The 19250-nt window shown below is 35.7% G+C and overlaps 1 non-coding gene across 1 annotated transcript; it reads left to right on the top strand.

Moving 5' to 3' along the window:
• Positions 1–3886: 3886 nt before the first annotated feature.
• LOC127078001 (small nucleolar RNA R71) lies at positions 3887–3993 on the top strand. The gene has a single exon (XR_007787754.1). It is a non-coding gene; the product is annotated as a small nucleolar RNA R71 (small nucleolar RNA).
• Positions 3994–19250: the final 15257 nt, after the last annotated feature.

Below are 19250 nucleotides of genomic sequence, written 5' to 3'. Positions count from 1 at the left end.
ATAAGGCTAATGCTAACCGTTTTTGTGATTAACATTCATTCATCTCAGATCTAGATTGAAAATTGCAAATTCTCTCAACTTTTTCTCTTCATTTTTTCTGCAAAATCTTCATAGAACTTGCATTGATCTTTGTTGTTCCAACATACACAAGCCTATTGGAGTGGAATTGAAGCAAGGAATCACCATTCTCAAGCCAAATCGAGGACTGTAGCAAGAAGCTTCATCAATGGTAGCTGAAAATTTGAGCTAGATCTTGCAAGCTGAACTCCCAATTCTTCATCCATTCCATCATATATGAGCTAGGGATCATCTGTTTTTGCCTTTGAAGACTTGGAAGCTGCGATTTCACCTCTGCATCTTCATAGAGGTCAGATCTCGAATCCTATAATTCTTGAAATATTGATGTGCTTTCTATAGATCTTGCCATGCTGAATGTACTGCGCTTTGAATCGTTGATTTTCATTGAGAATTGAATGAGTTCTTGTGATTTTAAGTTTGATAACCAAAACTTCTTTTGATCGATCCAAGCATGTTAGTTAGAATTAGGTTTAATGGATCTTGGATTGTTAATATGCATGATAAGACGATTCTATTGATGTATCGTTTGTTGATTTCTGTAAAAAAAGTTCATGATGATGATGAACACGATGAATGCGTGTAGAACCCTAGAAATCCATTTCCAGATTCGTATTTGATCCATGTTTCCGTGTGATTGCATGATTTTTGTGTTTTTGCTTCATGAAGCCAACCAAAGCGTGCCACGCGTGCTAAATGAAACGCGGCGTTTCACTTGAAACGCACCAGATTCAAATTCGAACAAGGTTCGATCCTTGCCGCCAGCAGTTTCTCATTTGGCTTGGCATTTTTTCTATTACATGCTTCCATGTTTCACATGCTTTCATTCACCTTTTTTTATTTTTTCATGCCATTCCAAAATTCATATCTCATGAAATAATAATCCAATTGATGTGAGATTTTTTGTGCCATGATCCTTGCCATGTCTACTATTTTATGATGATTTTTATGAAAATTGTTCACGTGTGGATTTCTGTTTTGGCTAGGGTTTGCTCATACATGTCATTTGTTGCACCTTGCTTACCATTTTGATCATGAAATTGTGATGCTTAATCCAATGGATCTAAAATTTTATATGTGTAAACTAGACACCTTGAGGAGCATTTTGGTATATAGTTTGTGATTTTTTCATTCCTGGTTTGTGAGATATGCTATGACCAATCTAGGTGTGACAATTTGTGTCACACCATTTCTTGTCCAACTTGTGGATTTTTGTTACCATGCCATATGAACTCAAAATGATCTGAATTTTTTCATGTTGGATCTTCTGGATGTTAAGTTTGAATGTGAATTTTTGTGGATTTTTTGAGTGCATTTCCAATTTGTTTGAGAATTTCCTTTCTGTTTGACCAATTGTGGACCTTTTGTGTGTCATGATCTTATTTGATTTGTGAAATTCTTGATATGTATTAGATGGACTTGAAATTTTCTGGAGTGATTCTAGACATCTGGAAGTTTGCCATGGCTTTGATTTGGTTCATTTATCTTATGCCAATTCTGTTTTATGCTTGCTTGAAGTTGATGCATGATTTGGTGCCTTGTATGAGCTTGTTTGAGTATGCTTTGACTTGATGATTTTAATTGACTTGCTTCCCTTGGTCCAAATGACTTGAAATTTGGTGTGTAGGTCATGTTATGAATGCTGTTTGACCATGAATGTTTTGGGGATTTATTGAAATGTTTGTGAGCTGATTTGAATTGGATCTTTCTGTTTGGTCCTATGAGGTTCTAAATTGCATGCTTTGTACTCTTTGCTTCATGAAAGGATAATGGTTGATGATATGAATGTGAGACCACTTGGATTTGATTCTTATTTGATTGATCTTGATTTTTGATAAGTTTCATGTTCTGTTTTGGTTTATTGCTCTCATTTTGACCCTAGGCCATGTCCTAGTGGTTAGTGCCTAATGTTTGAGCTTTGTTTCAGGTCAAAGAGCACAATTGCTTATACTTGATGATGTGCACTCAATTGGGATTGGTTTATTGCTTGTTTATGACTAACCTTGAGTTTGTTTTGTAGGCATTGAGATTTATGCTTAGGCCTTGTGGCTTGCACCTATGTGCATTGATGCTCGTTATCTGTTTGTGCTGTGGACTTGTAATTTTCTGTTTGACTTTTGTTTGTCTGGTATACTGATTATGTTGGATTGATTTCAGGTACCTTAGTTGCTATAGTTCATTTTGAACTTGCTTGTGCTGTTGCTTGGTTGCTTAACCAATTGAGGTAGAATTTCTTTTCTCCATGTAGTCTGGAAGACCTGGCCTGTTACTTGGCCAGGCACCTGTCTGAAGTCCTCCTTAAGAGGCAATGCTTGTGATTGTTTATCTTTGTCCCCAAGCAGGAAAAGACCTTGAATAAGGCAATTGGCAGATACAAGAGATGTGCAATCCATCTCCTGCTATTCAGTTGAGTCATCCCTTTGCTCACACAACTGGTGTTGATGCATTGTGGATAGTAACCCAAGATCCTTGTACAGTTGTACAGTTGAGTCAGTGTCATAAGTGTAGAAGGGTTCTTACTTTCTGAACCCACACTTCCTTTGTCTAAAGCTCTCCCTGGCCAGGGATAAGAGCGGTGAGGCACACCCCTCACTCCCATTTCATCTGGCTTCACCCTAACTCTCAATGTTAGGGTTAAGAGCTAACATCACCTGATACAGTTGGCTTGCTTTTGCAGCCTAACCCTTGTGTGAGCCCACTTTGTCTGTATATAGTGTGTGCTAATTGTGAATGTTTACTTTGTTTTGATTATGCTTGCATGCTTTGCTTTGCCTGTTTAGGATTAGCTTGCTGCTGAGCAAGATAGATAGCAACCTTAACTTAGGGACGATATGCATGATAACATCTAGGCTCGAGTCATAGTCTCCCTAGTTGTGTCTCCCTCTGTATCTGGTTAGGCTAGTCTTTCTCCCCTGTTCAGGGGAACTACGTTGCCCTGATCCTCATACCAGATGAGGTACGTAGGTAGGAGGTCGTACGAGATCTCTCTGGGCACCCCTTTTTCTTTTTGTGTGTGTTTGCTTGACAGTTGTTAGGCTCGAGTTCCCGACTCCTTAGTAACTTGTTGTCTGTTTGGTTTCTTTTTGTGTGTGTTAGGAGACAGATGTAAGCCCAGCGATTGGCTTTCCGTATCTTATTGTTGTGTGCTTGGAGTCCGATATAAGTCCAGCAATTGGCCTTTGGTTTCCAGTGTGGGTTTGTTTGGTTCGGAGACTGATGTAAGTCCAGCGATTGGCGTTCGGGTTCCATGTTTGCCTGCTTGTGTGTTTGTTTTGTTTGGCGTGCGTGAGCCGAACTACGGTAGCTCTGATTCTCATTCCAATTGAGATACGTAGGCATAGGATGCGATATCCTAGCGAGCCCTCTCCCCTCTTCTCCCACCTGTGTTGTCTTCAGTGTGTGTGTGTGATGTTTGTTTTAGCAACCTTTTCCTATCTTTTGAGCGTGGATCCCGTCGAGTACGACGGATGCGTAGGGGTGCTAATCCCTTCCCTTCGCATAACCGACTCCCGATCCCATTCTCTTTGGTCGCGAGACCATGTCTTTTCCAGGTTTACTTCGAGCGTTTCCTTTCCCTCTTTTGGGATAAATAACGCACGGTGGCGGCTCTGTGTTGTTTTGTTTTAGCCTGCCGGTTGTTTTTCGCGGATGCGACACCCATTGGTAATGGTTTTGGGCCATATCCTCAATTAGGTCACAAGCTTCAAGGTAAGGTTTGTTCATCAGCGCGCCACCAGTGGCAACATCGATGCTCATCTTTGTGTTATAATGAAGTCCAATGTAGAAGGTATGAACGATCAGCCATTGTTCTAGGCCATGGTGTGGACAGACTCTTAATAGCTCTTTGTATCTCTCCCAAGCTTCAAAAAGTGATTCTCCTTGGTTTTGAGTAAATCTAGTTATTTGGTTTTGAAGAACAGCAGTCTTACTAGGGGAAAATATCTAGCAAGGAATACTCTCTTACGGTCTTCCTAGGTAGTTATTGAGTTAGCTGGAAGTGAATCTAACCACGTACGTGCTCTATCTCTGAGGGAGAAAGGAAATAATCTTAAACGAATCGCATCAGGTGAAGGGCCTTGTATGGACTTTAGGTTTTTTGCTTGACTAAGAAGCAACCTATCTTGGACACAAAACAACTCACTTGATCTTGGATCAAGTTGAGTTTGGTGTGGATCAAAGAAGGTTAAACCTCTCATTTCTCAAGACCAACCATGAGACATTAACTCATTGGCCAAATGATGAAAAGAAAGGGATGAAGATGAAATGGATGGAAAAAGAATTCAAGTATCAAACTCAATTGATCAAATATGAACCAAGTCATCATTAATCAATGCCAAACAGAAAAGAAATGAAGATTACAAGTCAACAAGTCAACCATAATTTTTTTGGTAATTTTTGAATTAAAAATAAATGCAAAATAAAATAAACAAAATATGGTCAAACCTCAAATTTAATTCAAATCAACTTCAACAAGTCCAATTAAATTCTCATAGGTCTAACATGATCAAACAAACTTTGACAAATTTTCTCAATAATTTTAGAAATCAGAAACTATTTAAAAACAATTAAAAACAATGAAAAATAACACAATATGAATTAAAATATCAAATAAATCTCAAATCAAATAAGAAATTGATGAGACTATTTTCATTGACTTATCATGATCCATAGGTGTTAGGAAAATATTTTTGGATTTTTCAAATATCAAAAAGTATTTTAAAATGAACTAAAACTATTAAAAACCAAATAATTCACAAAAAATATTAAATGAAAAAAATACTAAAAAATCAAAATATGAAACTAGATTTTTCAAGAATTTTTTTGGCATTGGTCTCATATTTTTGTGACTTCAAATAAAATATTTATGAATTTTTGAAAATAAAAGGAATTAACTGAAATTAAAAGAAAATAGGAATAATGGAAAAATCCAGCGCCACAAGATCAATTCATTAAATGACGTGGCAAGGGATCAAAGGCTCAGAGGCGCGGATGCATGGTGAACTCAAGTCAAACGCGCAACACATTGCATTAAAATAAGTAAACACATTGGATGGTCAAGATTATAATGTTGAGACACGATCCAAAGGCTGGGAAGCATACACGTGGGGAGGGTGGTGGAAACCACCATCTTCTCCGGTGATCCAACAAGTTCCGGCCACCACGCATAGGGAAAAAGTTTGTAATGAAAATGAAATGTAAGGACATCAAAATGAAGCTCAGGTGATGTACATCACCACTGTAACCATGGATCATCCCCACTCTTCATATTTAGAGAGAAATGTAAAATGGAAGATCATGGTATGTCAACTGGAATGGCACGATTTGAACAATTAAGACCACCACTGGCTTGCCTCAAGTGAGAGGACTTCAGAAAACCACACAAACCAAAGAAAATCACATTGAATTGCAAGATCTAGATCAAAAAAGTTTGAGGTTCTACCTCTGAAATGGAGCTTCAAATGCCACGAATTCCTCAAGATCTTGATATGCTTTTGCTCTTGAAGTGTGATGGAGATGATAGGTTAAGGAATTGAGCTTTGAAAATCAACTAATGATGTTGAATTTCAAGCTTGAAAAAGAGAAAGAAAACTGAAAATTCCTTTAGTGAGGGTTGAGATTTCAATTTTGCAACACTTCAGGTCTCCACTTGGTTCCCAAAATGAATGAGAATGCAGCTTTATTTATAGCTGAAGAGGGTTGTAGAGCATGGTTCCCCCGTGTGCATGGGATTTGAATTCTCCTTGCATGGGCCTGTACAGGCGCATGTAAGGCCCAATGATGGGTGATACACCATGTTGAGCTCAACTGGAAATGAATTGGACGTGTAATTGAAGTGGAATTAGCTTGCGCATGAAGTTTCAATATGAAATGCAAAAATGAACATAAATAGAAATCTTTTCGAAACTCACACATTGAAAGTCCAAAAAAGTAATGTCAGTAATGGTTGGAAAGCCCTTGAAATAAGGAACAAAAGTCATGTTGGCCAAAAATTCATTTGGAATTTGGAAATTAGTGAAAACTGGCTGTGAAAGTTTGGGTGCAAAACATGTCTAGGTCACCCTTTAAAAATTTTCACCAAAAGCAAGCCTCTTCAAGCCCCTCTATTTCCATGATGCAAGCTTCAAATGGAAAAACCTCCAACATCAATGTTGTATGTATTTTCAAGATTATCAATTTAGACTCAAATTTTTCATCATTTGGAATTTGTATGAAAACTTTATGGGCATTTGAAGTTAGGCACTTTTTCAAATTCAATGACTTAGGTCCAAGGTGACCTATAATATTTTGTATTATCACATGTATTTCTTTTAGGATTATGAAATTTTTTCCAACATAACATTTGAATTAGACGTCTTAATATTTCCAATGCATTTGGTCTTAACTCAAAATCATAAAAATTAAGGAAGTTAGGTCCTTGGGAAGTTGACCCAAAATTAGGGTTTCAGTCAAAATGACCTATAATGTTTTGAAATGAATTATGACCTTCCAAGTTTAAAATGTATTTTTGATGAACATGAAAGTTGTTCATGTGGTTCTTAAGAACATTTTTCATCTTGGGGTCATCTTCATTTGACAAACATATCAAAAGTTGTATCTCAGTGGACCTCAGCTTAGTTAGATGACTTGACTGGTCAACTTTTCAAGGTCAAACTTCCAATCTTGATGAATGAATGATTGAGGGGCCTCACATAGGCTCATATATGCATAAAATAATGAATTAAATAACTTACCTTGATTAAATTTGATCATGGGTTGAGGTTGCTTCATGGGCAAGGCACAATCAAAGCACAATTGAATCAGGGTTTCCTTGGGAAACAATCTTCAAGCCCTTTGGTTTATCTTGATAAAATTGGAAAATTGAGATACTTGGGAGACATATATGATGATTATGAGCTTTGTGGACCATTTCCATGTTTTTTCTCATCTTCAACTAACCATTGCATTGAGCTTATGAGCCTCCTAGGAGCATTGTGGAGTGTATGATCACTTGAGCTTCAAAACAAAAGAGTTAGTGACATATTTTTGTGCTTTTGGTTAGTAATCAAATAAGAGAAGCAATAATATACAATACAAGCATGCTTGGTGGTCTCAAAACACTCAAACAAGTCCCACCCTAGGGTTAAGGAACCAAACATACTAGGATCCTTGAGGCAATGCTCTTGTGCAATGATATGATGCCATGAGGGATCTTAGGGTCAAAATTAGGGTCTTACAAGACCTAATAAACATGTGAAATCTGAGTAAAAAACGCGGTGTGATTCAGTGTGATCAGGGATTAAGGTATCTATCTAAGAAAGATCTGGAAATAAAAGGTCAATCAAAGACTCAATCCAATGAGGATATAACTCAAGGGGAGTGGTTCCATCCATATAATCAACTGGGGAGGAAGCTGAAATTATAATCATCCATGAGGAAATAACTCAGTGGGGAATGAGAAAGAGGTTTGAGGATTCTTGGGAAGGTTAAACTACATCGTTAGGTTTATTTCACATCTCACGGCTACTTGTGAACCAATCTTCAAGTTTCTCAGGAAAGATTAAGCCATCGAGTGGAATGAAGGTTATCAGAAGGCCTTCGACAAAATCAAGGAATATTTGTAAGAACCACCTATCTTGATACCACCAGTTCCAGGAAGACCACTTATAATGTACCTAGCAGTACTTGATGGTTCTATGGGATGTGTACTGGGGAAACAAGATGATACCGGAAGAAAAGAGCATGCAATCTACTACCTAAGCAAGAGATTTGCCGATTGTGAATCCCGATATTCGCTCTTAGAGAAAACATATTGCGCTTTAGTATGGGTAGCTAGATGTCTAAGGAAATACATGGTGTGTCACACTACCTTGCTAATATCCAGAATGGACCCTATCAAATATATTTTTCAAAAGCCAACTGTAATGGGAAGAATAGCACGGTGACAGATGTTATTGATCAAGTATGACATCCAATATGTCATTTAAAACGACATAAAAGGAAGTGTGTGAGCATATTATCTCGCTCACCAGTCGATGGAAGATTATCAACCTATACGATTTGACTTCCCCGATGAAGATGTTATAGTAATAAGGGATTGTCAGACTCCAGGCCCCGACGAAGGACCTGAACCAGGATCTAGATGGAAGCTCATATTTGACGGTGCCTCAAATGCAGAAGGACATGGGATCGGGGCTATCATAACTTCTCAAACGGGTTATCACATTCCATTTATAGATAGGTTATGTTTCACCTGCACTAACAACATGGCAGAGTATGAGGCATGCATCCTAGGACTCGATGAAGCTATCAATTTAAGAATCAAGATCTCAGAAGTTTACGGAGATTCTGCTCTTGTTATCAATCAAATCAAGGGAGAATGAGGAACACCCAATGCTAAGTTAATCAAATATTGGGACCACGTCCGAAAGATGATCACCTACTTTGATGAGATTACTTTCCACTACATCCCTCGAGAAGAGAATCAGCTAGTATATGCCTTAGCTACTTTATCATCCATGTTTAAGGTCAAGTGGTACAATGAAGCACCTTCTATAAGGAGTCAACGTTTGGATGAACCAGTATGTTGTGTAGAGATGGAAGCGGAAACGGATAATAAACCTTGGTATTATGATATTAAATTGTTCCTAAAGAAATAGGAGTATCCTGCAAACACTTCAAGCTAAGATAAGAAAACGCTTAGAAGATTGGCATCTCAATTTTTCCTTAATGGGGATGTGCTCTACAAACGGAACCACAACATGGTCTTACTCAGATGCCTAAACAGATACGAAGTTGGCATGCTTATCAAAGAGATTCATGAAGGGTCTTTTGGCACTCACGCCAATGGACACACCATGGCTAAGAAAATTCTCATAGCGGGGTAATATTGGTTGACTATGGAGTCTGATTGCTTCAAATACGTCAAGAAATGTCACATGTGCCAGATCTATATGGATAAAGTGCACGTGCAACCTACTCCCTTGAATGTCCTGGCCGCTCCATAGCCTTTCCCCATGTGAGGTATTGACATAATTGGAATGATCGAACCAAAACCTGTGAATGGGCACCGACTCATCTTGGTTGCCATTGATTACTTTACCAAGTGGATAGAAGTTGTTTCATACACCTATGTGACGAGGCAGATGATTTCACGATTCATCAAAAAGGAAATCATTTTTCGTTATGGCATTCTTAACAAAATCATCACGGATGATGGGTTGAATCTAAACAACAAGGTAATGGACGAGTTATACGACAATTTCAAAATCAAACACCATAACTCATCACCCTACATGCCTAAGATGAACGGCGCAATAGAAGTAGCTAACATGAATATCAAAAAGATTATCCAGGAGATGGTGAAAACCTATAAGATTGACACGATATGCTACATTTTGCACTACACGGCTATAGAACGTCAGATCGCACTTTGATAGGAGCAACTCCTTTTTCTATGGTATATGACACTGAATAGGTACTTCATATTGAAGTCGAGATTCCCTCTCTAAGAGTTCTGGTGGACTAAGACTCGAAATAGAAGTCCAAGTAAAATTTAGAGATATCCAAAAGGCATATGACTGCAACACTAGAGTCGTACTACAACAAGATTTCAAATGGGATCAATTAATTCACTCATCATCGTCAAAAGTAAAGTGTCATGACCTCGAAGACATAGGGAAGATATCATGTGTTGAATTCAGTAGGAACATAAAGTAATTTATTTTCATTTCCATTTTTACATCTTTCAGTTTTTCAGTAATCTCCCCTTATGGAAATTATTTCCTCATGTACTATCGCCCCATTTAAGGATCAAATTTCTCAAATAAATAACATTGTTTTTCGAGCCTTATTTTCAATTTGTTCTTCTTTATTACAAAATATCAATTACTTGTGAATAATACATTAAGACATCAAGCATGATAAAAATATTTTTGAAAAAAGGTCTGTTACTTCGATTTCGGAATGTCAAAAGTATCATAAGTTTTCCAACATCACATCTTAAAACACGGGGTCCCCGAATCAACAGTCACGATCTAATCAGCACGAAATTTCCTTCATTTTAATAATTCTCAAGCATCAAGAGAATTGTGGACTAGTCCATGCACATATCAAGGTATCAAGGAGTTAGAGAGTCAGAATATTACTAAAACCTCGATTTTCATAATTCCCACATGTTTATCATACACATCATAAAAAAGGCGATAGCCCAAATAAAGCATCACACATAAGCACATACATTAGTTCAAAACATGCATCCACATGAACATGCATAACATAACACAGGATTTGTGACCGCTCCTAGAAGTCCAATCCCCAAGTATACTAATATTATACCTCAAGTTAAAAACACTTATTGGCCTTCCCCAATAAATGACCCACTAAACAGAGCCTTTTTAACAAAGGACCTCCCCAACAAGTTTAACACATTCAGTAAATCGGTCATCTCGCATGATCGTTATCAACTAGTGAGCAGGTGTTCATCTCTCACATCTCCAGCTTAGTAACTTATCCCGCACATGGGATAAATGAAGCTAGTTGACAAAATGGTGTACGCACCGAACGCATCGCACGCTCGAATGTATAACATAGTTGCCACCAAACATTATTTATCCCAAAAGAGGGAAGGGAAAATATTGATAAAACCTAAAGGGAAAGAGAGAAACGGGTACAAGAGTCGGTTATTAAAGGGGGAGGTATTAACACCCCTCACATCCATGGGAACCATTTTTAATGCTTTTGCCTAGATGGGTGTTATAATCTTCATGTACTTGTAAAACTGAAAAGGGGTTAGGAAAAGAGTGCTCGAGGAGGATTATGGCCATCATGCCTACATATTCTCATGGTGCAATGAGAAAGTCAGAGCTTCGTAGTTCGTGGAACTAGAGAGGACAAAGAAAAAAAGAATGTGCTCGCCAAGGATTCGCATCCTCGGGCCTACATATCCTTATAGTGAAATAAGGAAGTCAGAGCTACGGATTTCGGAGGACAAAGACTGCAACAAATATGATTGGGGTGGTGTTTAAACCGGAAAGACAAGGCTTACCAAAGCACTAAGACTGACATGGTAAGTAAGGAAATTAGGAGCCTGACAAAGCACTGGATCTAAAATGATATGGATCTTACCAAAGCATTGAGTCTCATATGGTAAGAAGAAAAATAGGAACTTGTCAAAGCACTGGGACTCACATGGCAAGGGTTTTACCAAAGCATTGGGTCTCATATGGTAAGAAAGAAAAACAAGAACTTGTCAAAGCACTGGGACTCACATGACAAGGGTCTTACCAAAGCACTGAGTCTCACATGGTAAGGAAGAAAAACAGGAACTTGTCAAAGCACCAGGACTCATATAACAAAGGTTTTACCAAAGCAATGGGTCTCATATGGTAAGGAAGAAAAACATGAACTTATCAAAGCATTGGGACTCATATGACAAGGGTTTTACCAAAGCATTGGGTCTCACATGGTAAGAAAGAAAAATAGGAACTTGTCAAAGAACTTGGACTCACATGACAAGGATTGTACCAAAGCACTAGGTCTCACATGGTAAGGAAGAAAAACATGAATTGTCAAAGCACTGAGACTCACATGACAAGGGTTTTACCAAAGCATCGGGTCTCATATGGTAAGGAGATGGTGTTTAAACCAAAATAAAATAGGGGGTTAACCATGAAGGTGCGCCCCTGAATTGTGGTGTCATAACCAAGAAATGGGGTTAACCATAAAAGGTGTGTCCCTAAGAAAGGTGATTACAATGGTGTTTAAACCAAGAGGAAGGATAAAAGGATCCACAAGGCTAGTTGCATATTTGACAATGAGTTGACTGAAATTCCACTAAAGTCTAAGAATAGAGGCAAATACTCTAGAAAAGTGTAGGGAACATCACCTCTCATCATTCTCTATTGCTTAAGGCTCATGGAATGCAAGCCTAGTCAATGATTGATAAGTTATTGTAATAGGTTCCCAAAGATGCTTGTGGGGATGAGTCAGATGATTGTGATCTGCTGAAGAGAGTTGTAATCCACTATGAGTCTTGCACTTATTGAGAGGGTGAATCTCCAAAGTAACAAAAACAAGTCCTATCAAGTGACCAAGAGACTTATGGTCACTTGACAAAGACAAAAGGGGGAATGTATCAGATAATAAGATCTAGTTTATCAAAGTGGAATTTGATCAACCTAAATCAAAGGGAATAGACTTGATGAACAAACAAAGATGCATGATCATACAAAACTAGCTTGAGGTCTCATTGTTAGGTAGCCCAAGAGAAAGTCATATGGGTACAAAGTGTATTGTCTTATGTCTCATTGTTAGGTAGCCCAAGAGAAAGTCATGTGGGTGAAAAAATGTGCTAAACCTGAGAAGATGAATGCAATAAGCAAGAGGCATAAAATAGTTGGTATAAACAGATGAATAAGACCACAAGCTCAAAATTTCAACATGAGCAAAGCAAGTTCAAGTGTCCATAAGGTACATAGGTCCAAGATCACTCCAAGTCAAGAGAAGGGTTTAAACCTAGCTCAAAGTCCATAGCCCAAGAGGTCTTCAACACTCCAAGTCAAGCATAGGTTTAAGATTAAGTCTAAGTAACTTTATCATATTTTGATTCTTTAAGATTAACAAGCAAATCAATCAAACAAGATAAGAAGCAATAGATGAATAGGAAAAATGAAAAGAAATAAAAAAATGATTAAAATGATTTAATAATGATTAATAAAAGAAAATAAAAGAGAAAATGTCAGAGAGGTATCAAAACACCAAATAAAAGTCCGCAAAAAATGGATAAGGTCAACAAAATTACAAATGACATGACCTCAAAAGTTGGGATAAAAAATGTTTTAAAATTATTAAAATGAAAAATAAAAGAAAATATGAATTAAATGCAAAAATGGTTTTAAAAATTACGCAAAAATATATGTGGTAGATAATATGTTTATGAAATTATGGAAAATAATTGGACTAAAAAACAATAAAGGAGCTAATTAAAATTAATTATGGAAGAAAAAGGAATTAAATGAAATAGAAAAAGAAAATGAAACATTTGAACCCAACGGCTAGCTGCGTGTCACGCGCTGATTGGACAGAATATTTGAATTTGGCACAAAAGTGCGTGAAGCAACTTCATCCTCAACCTTGGAAATGTGATTTTACAAATTCATGAACTCTTGTTTTTAACTTGAATCAAGCATGGATTCAGTTGCCAAACATCTCATCGTTCATGTCTCCCTACATCAGAGCCATTGATTGGCTTTGACTACGGAAAATTTGCTCAAGAACTCGAAGAACCCTAGTTCTTCAAAGTAAAACTAAATGATGGATACTGAAAAAAAATCCAAGTAAGTGAGGGCTTTTGAAAAGTGGGTAAGGAGAAGAGTGTGGTAACTTGTTTGCTCAAAGTTGTAACTCGTATCTACCCTTTCGATTGGAGCTTCAGAAGTCAACAATGGTGGATCTGGAGATCTGGTTCTAAGGAGATTCAAGATGAAATAATGCTTTAGTTATCTTAATTCGTGTGAATCGACTCAAGAATTCGTGTGAATCGACTCAAGAATTCATGTGAATCGACTCAAGAATTTTCATATCTAAACCGTGTGAAAATTTGGCACCAAACTCGTGATTTTGGAGCTTTACAAGTCGTTTCATGTTATGGTTAGATGCGTTTGGTCATGTGAAACAAGTTTTCACGCATGAGAAGTGGTCCCAGGTTGATTTAGGCATGATTATAAATTATAGGTCATAGTGTAAAATAGATTTTTAGGTCACCATGTTCATACTTAGGTCAAATCCAATCCACTCGCGCGTTTTCTGATTTTCTTTGAGCCAAATGATCACTTCATGGAGTAGAACATGATGCAAAAAGAATCAACTACAAAGGAGATTTTAGGTAAAAGTTACATGCTTGTGAAGTTGAGGTTCTTGCCTGGTTTTTAGGCTGGGCAATTGGTCAAGTAGTTTGCAGCATGTTTGGTCATTTTGAGGTCCTAAGTTAATGCTACCATAACTTTTGATTCCCTCATGCATTTTGAGCCAAAGTTGGGTCAAATGATCTTTGACATAATCTTAAAAATATCCAAAAGGAACGTGATCAAAAGAGGGCTCGAGATAATAATGGAAAAGGTGGAAAGTAGTGGTCATGGCAAGGTTTTGGCCCATTTTGGCAACTTGGTCTTTTGCACAAATGAGGTCCTTAATGATTTAATTGATGTTTGACCCTTGAATCAAAGTTGTATAGGATCCCAAAAGGCACATTTGGATCAAAGGATCTTGTCATTCGGATAAAAATTGAAGGAGTTATGGAGTTTGGATCAAAGGTATGGCATACTTATAAATTAGGTCAAACCAACTTGTACCCCTTTGTGCAAACTTGATGTTTTCTTGCATTTCCAGCCACAATGATGATGAAATAAGCATCCCTTGATGAAAATTTGATTAGGGATTGAGTGATATATGGAATAGCTTAATTATTGATTGATGTGGCATGAAAATAAACACATGAACCACCTTTGAATCAACATGAACAAACTTGCATTTCCTTTTATCAAAAGGTCATTGTCTTGTCTTGATTTGGAGCATTATTACCTACATGAGTAAAAAGAATAAACAAGTACCATCTCTCAATGAATTTAGGGTTAGTTGTTAAGAAAAACAAGATAAAACCCTAATGTTAAGATACAAACTAAGATGTGGTCATGCTTGTGATCCTACGACCAAATGCAATGGTCATGCATGATATGATTTGATGTATGCAAATGAATTATGCAAAATGATAGAAGGGGGGGTAAATTTTGGGGTATGATAAAAAGTTCCATCAATTACTTAGGGTTTTATCAAACAACGAACGAAGGATCATCAGAGTCCTAACAAGATTCTAAATGAACGGTTGATCATAAGAATCGCAATGACCGGAGGATCGTCAGAGTCCTGCCCGATTTTCATAACATGACCGGATGATCATATGAATCACACGCAAGTTTCACCTAGATGGGATGAAATTAATCAAAGAGGTTCTACCAGGGTTTTATCAAACAACGACCGGAGGATCGTCAGAGTTCTGCCCGATTTCCGTAATATGATCGGATGATCATATGAATCGTACACAAGTTTCACCCGGATGGGAAAAAACTAATTAAAGGGATTTTAATGGGGTTCTCACCAGGGTTCTATCATAAGTTAGTTTGGATACCAATAGAGCATCAAGGATTGTTCAATCCTAGCTCATTCTCATAATCTACTAACTACAGGGTCAAAATTAGGGACCATCTCTATGTTTAACCACCTTCTCCCAAGAGGATAAAGACTAATTGTCATCATTCTTCCAATTTAAGTTTATTAAATAGGGGCAGCCGTCGTACTCCAAATTTTCTCACCCTTCATATGCTTTTTAGTGTCACTTTATTTCGAATAAATGAAATGGGATAATTGGTAGAAGAGCATGTGAAAGGAGCTACAAAGGAGAGGTCTTGAGTTTGAATCTCACTTTACCCACTTTTAGAGTTTTTCTCTTTTTTATGTTTTATTTTATAATTAAAATTGCACTTTTTTTATTTTTATTTATATATTTTCTAATTTTTTATTATTTTATTTTTAATTATTATTATAATATTCATTTTTTATATTTTTAATCTAAAAATATAAAAAAAATAGTATAAAATTTTAAAAAAATGTTTTTATTATTATATTTAATACATTTTTTATTATCAAAATTTATTTTTATTCAATTTATTCACAAAGCCATGAATCCATCTAAATTCATTGACTTAACCTTTAAAAATAGATAAAATCAGGTCAAATGAAATCATTCAAAAAATATTCAAATCTCATTCAATTTTTGACCAAATTCTTATTTATATATAGCACAAATTTTCTACACTTTTTTCCACCCACAATTCACAAACTCATTTTAAAAAAGTTATTATTCTTCACACTCGAGAACAACAACACCAAGTCCTAAACCCTTCATCGTCAATCTTTGCAAGAAAAGCATGAGTAAGCGAAGAACAATCAAAGGGAGAAGAATTATGAAACAAAAAGCATGGAAAAAAGAATGAGCTAAAAATGAATACTTTCACTCTTTACTCACTAGGGATAATCTCATCCACGTAGGTCGGTTCCCTCTTATTACCTCAGTTATTGTTTGATATTTTGCTTATGATTTGATGTCCAATAATTACTTAAGAAATCAGTTTGTTTTTGTTTATGGTGGACTATGTTTGCTTGTTGTCTTAACTTTTATTTTTATTTTCTCAATTTTGTCTAAAAATAATTTTATTTAGTTCGACTTTGACTCACACAATTAATTTTGTTTTGTTTTTTATTCTGTTCTTAATAGTCGATTTTAATTATTTTGATTACACAAAAGAAATCACTTTTACTTACTCCAAAATTTCTCTTCATGCGTGGTTTTGTTTGAAAAAAATCATAAACATCATCGTACTCCTATTTCAAATTAAAACCATAATTTAGTTTTAAATCAATAAATATGATCGATTTCAAAATAAATAAATAAATAAATAAATAAAATATCATTTCAAATTCCAACATTACTTATGTAAAAATCAATGCATAATCAAGTTGACCCTAATTTATTTTCTTTCTCTTAAAATAAATTTAGGTTAGTTTTTTTTATAATTATTAAAATAAAAATAAATAAAAATAAACAAAAATTTGTTCCTCTTTATTTTATACTATTTTTAATTTAAGTCTTTTTATTATACAAAACTATTTCTTTTTTTAAAAATCTAATAAATAATAAATTTTCATTTACAAGTTTGTCATACTCACACATGAATCTAACAAAAAAATCAAACAAAAATAAAAGACATCTTTCACACCTAAAATCAAATTCAACTCATTCAAACTTCATGTTCTCCGTCTTTGTGTATTGAGACATTTTCAAATCAAATATTTCTCTGTCCCCAATGCGTTGAGAATTTTCTTTATTTAAAATAAACAAAGATGCAATTATTTTCTAGAAGAACTACGGTGCTCTAATCCATCACCTAATGTGGAGGTACATAGGTATAAAGTCTTAACACTCTAGCGAGTACGATAACCAAAAAAACATTTTTTGGGTCTAAACTCCTTCAATGAATTATTTTCTCTAAATAATAGTGTTTTCTTGTTAAATAAATAGATAAAAAAATATAGGCAAACATTCCCTTCAGAAACACACTAATCCTAGAATTAGAGGAGGATCCCATTGAATACAATGGAGGTGAGGGGTGCCTAATACCTTCCCCTTACTTAACCGACTTCCGAATCTAGTATCTCCTTTTATCCATAGGTTTTATCATTATTTCCTTGTTCCTTGAGAACGAATAAAAAATGGTGACGACTATGTATTTTTCCAGCTGTGACAAAGGAGATTTGGTTCTGAACAGGATTACAGACACATAGAAGAAGGGGAAACTCTCCTCGAATTGAGAGGGACCTTACCAGATCAAGCATAAACTGAAGAAAGGAGCCTATAAACTCGAGAATTTATTACAATTAAACATTATGTAATGGTATTATTTAAATAAAGATTGGGGTAGCACTTTTTTCCCTTGCAAGGGAAACTGTATTTAATGAGGCACCCTCAATTCATATGATTTTGTGTCAAATTTTTACACCAAAACTCATCCCGGTGGAAACAAGAATTATAGGAATGACCAATGAACTTAAGTAATCGTCCATGTAAATTAAAAATCTCTAGTCGGGTTATGTTAATAAAACCTATAACCTAAGTGATCGGCCATATAAATGAGAAACCTTTGGCTGTGTTATGATAATAAAACCTCTAACCTAAGTAATCAACCGCATAATGCGAAATCTCTGGTCGAGTTATGTTAATAAAACCTCTAACCTAAGTAATCGGCCACGTAAATGAGAATTCTATGGCATGGCTATGTTAATAAAATCTATAACCTAAGTAATCGGCCACGTAAATGAGAAACTTATGGTCGGGTTATGTTAATAAAACCTCTAACCTAAGTAACCGACCACGTAAATGAGAAACCTCTAGGCGGGATATGTTAATAAAACCTCTAACCTAAATAATCAGCCACGTAAATGAGAAACCTCTGGCCGGTCTATGTAAATAAAACTTCTAACATAAGTAATCATCCACGAAAACAAGAATTCTAGGCCGAGTCATAGTAATAAAACCTAAGACTTGACAAAAGTGGTAATGAAAATAAGAATCCTTGACCGGGCTATTAAGCCTATAAAAAAACTAAAGAAGTTTATAATAACCAATATGATAATCAAAAAGCCTAAGTCATCAGCAAAGTAAAATTGCTTAAACTATTAAAGGAGAAGTAGTAGTAAGGCCAAGTTCTAAGAAACACAGGTCGCGACACTTTAAATATGCACAATCGGGTGGAAACTGCATAACAAAAATAGTAGCATATCCAAAAAGGAGCCCTCAAAGGGGATTAAACATGATATCATAGAAGAACAATATTATCCCAAAATATTACAAAATGCACATCATCATCATCATCATCATATATATATATATATATATATATATATATATATATATATATATATATATATATATATATATATATATATATCATAATAAAATATATGCTGATAAATTTATACAATTATCTAGATAAGAAAAACAATAGCTTCTTAAGTTTCTAAATGCTAGAAGTTGAAACATTTTTTTTATAAAAAAGAGTTAATTTCTCTCAAATCAAGTAGAATCAAATTAATTCTTTCGATTTTGTTTGATTTTAAAGAATGGATTATTTATTTATATATTAATTCAAATCAAATTTAATTTAGCATGTTAATTCCGATAAAATTGAATTTAGTTTATCCATATATTCAATTTACAATTAAACTTGCTCGGTTATAGAATTATAATTGATTGGAGAATCGGTGATCGCAATGGATCACGATAGACCTGAGCCTCAATTGCAGAGGAGGGAGGCTAACCTGCAAGATTAACACTCCAACACTCAACTCAATATGTGTATGAAAAGAGTGAATAAAGTTTGAATTTGAAATTGTGTTTTTGGAATTGGTGTGTGTGCTCTTTATGTAGTGGAGCGGTTATAACATTATGCTACCTTTAAGGCATGAAATCTAATAAGCCACCGAATGTATCTTGACTTGGGATCACCTGTTCTCTTCCATAGGGTAGTTCTCCTATGTTGTGAGCCATCTGAACGAATCATGATCTCCTTTTGGTGGTCAGCCGGTGC

This window comes from Lathyrus oleraceus, chromosome 4, assembly GCF_024323335.1.
Source record: "Lathyrus oleraceus cultivar Zhongwan6 chromosome 4, CAAS_Psat_ZW6_1.0, whole genome shotgun sequence".
Lineage (NCBI taxonomy): Eukaryota > Viridiplantae > Streptophyta > Magnoliopsida > Fabales > Fabaceae > Lathyrus > Lathyrus oleraceus.
Note: the sequence above shows the minus strand (reverse complement) of the source record. Positions and strands in the feature narration are given on the sequence as shown.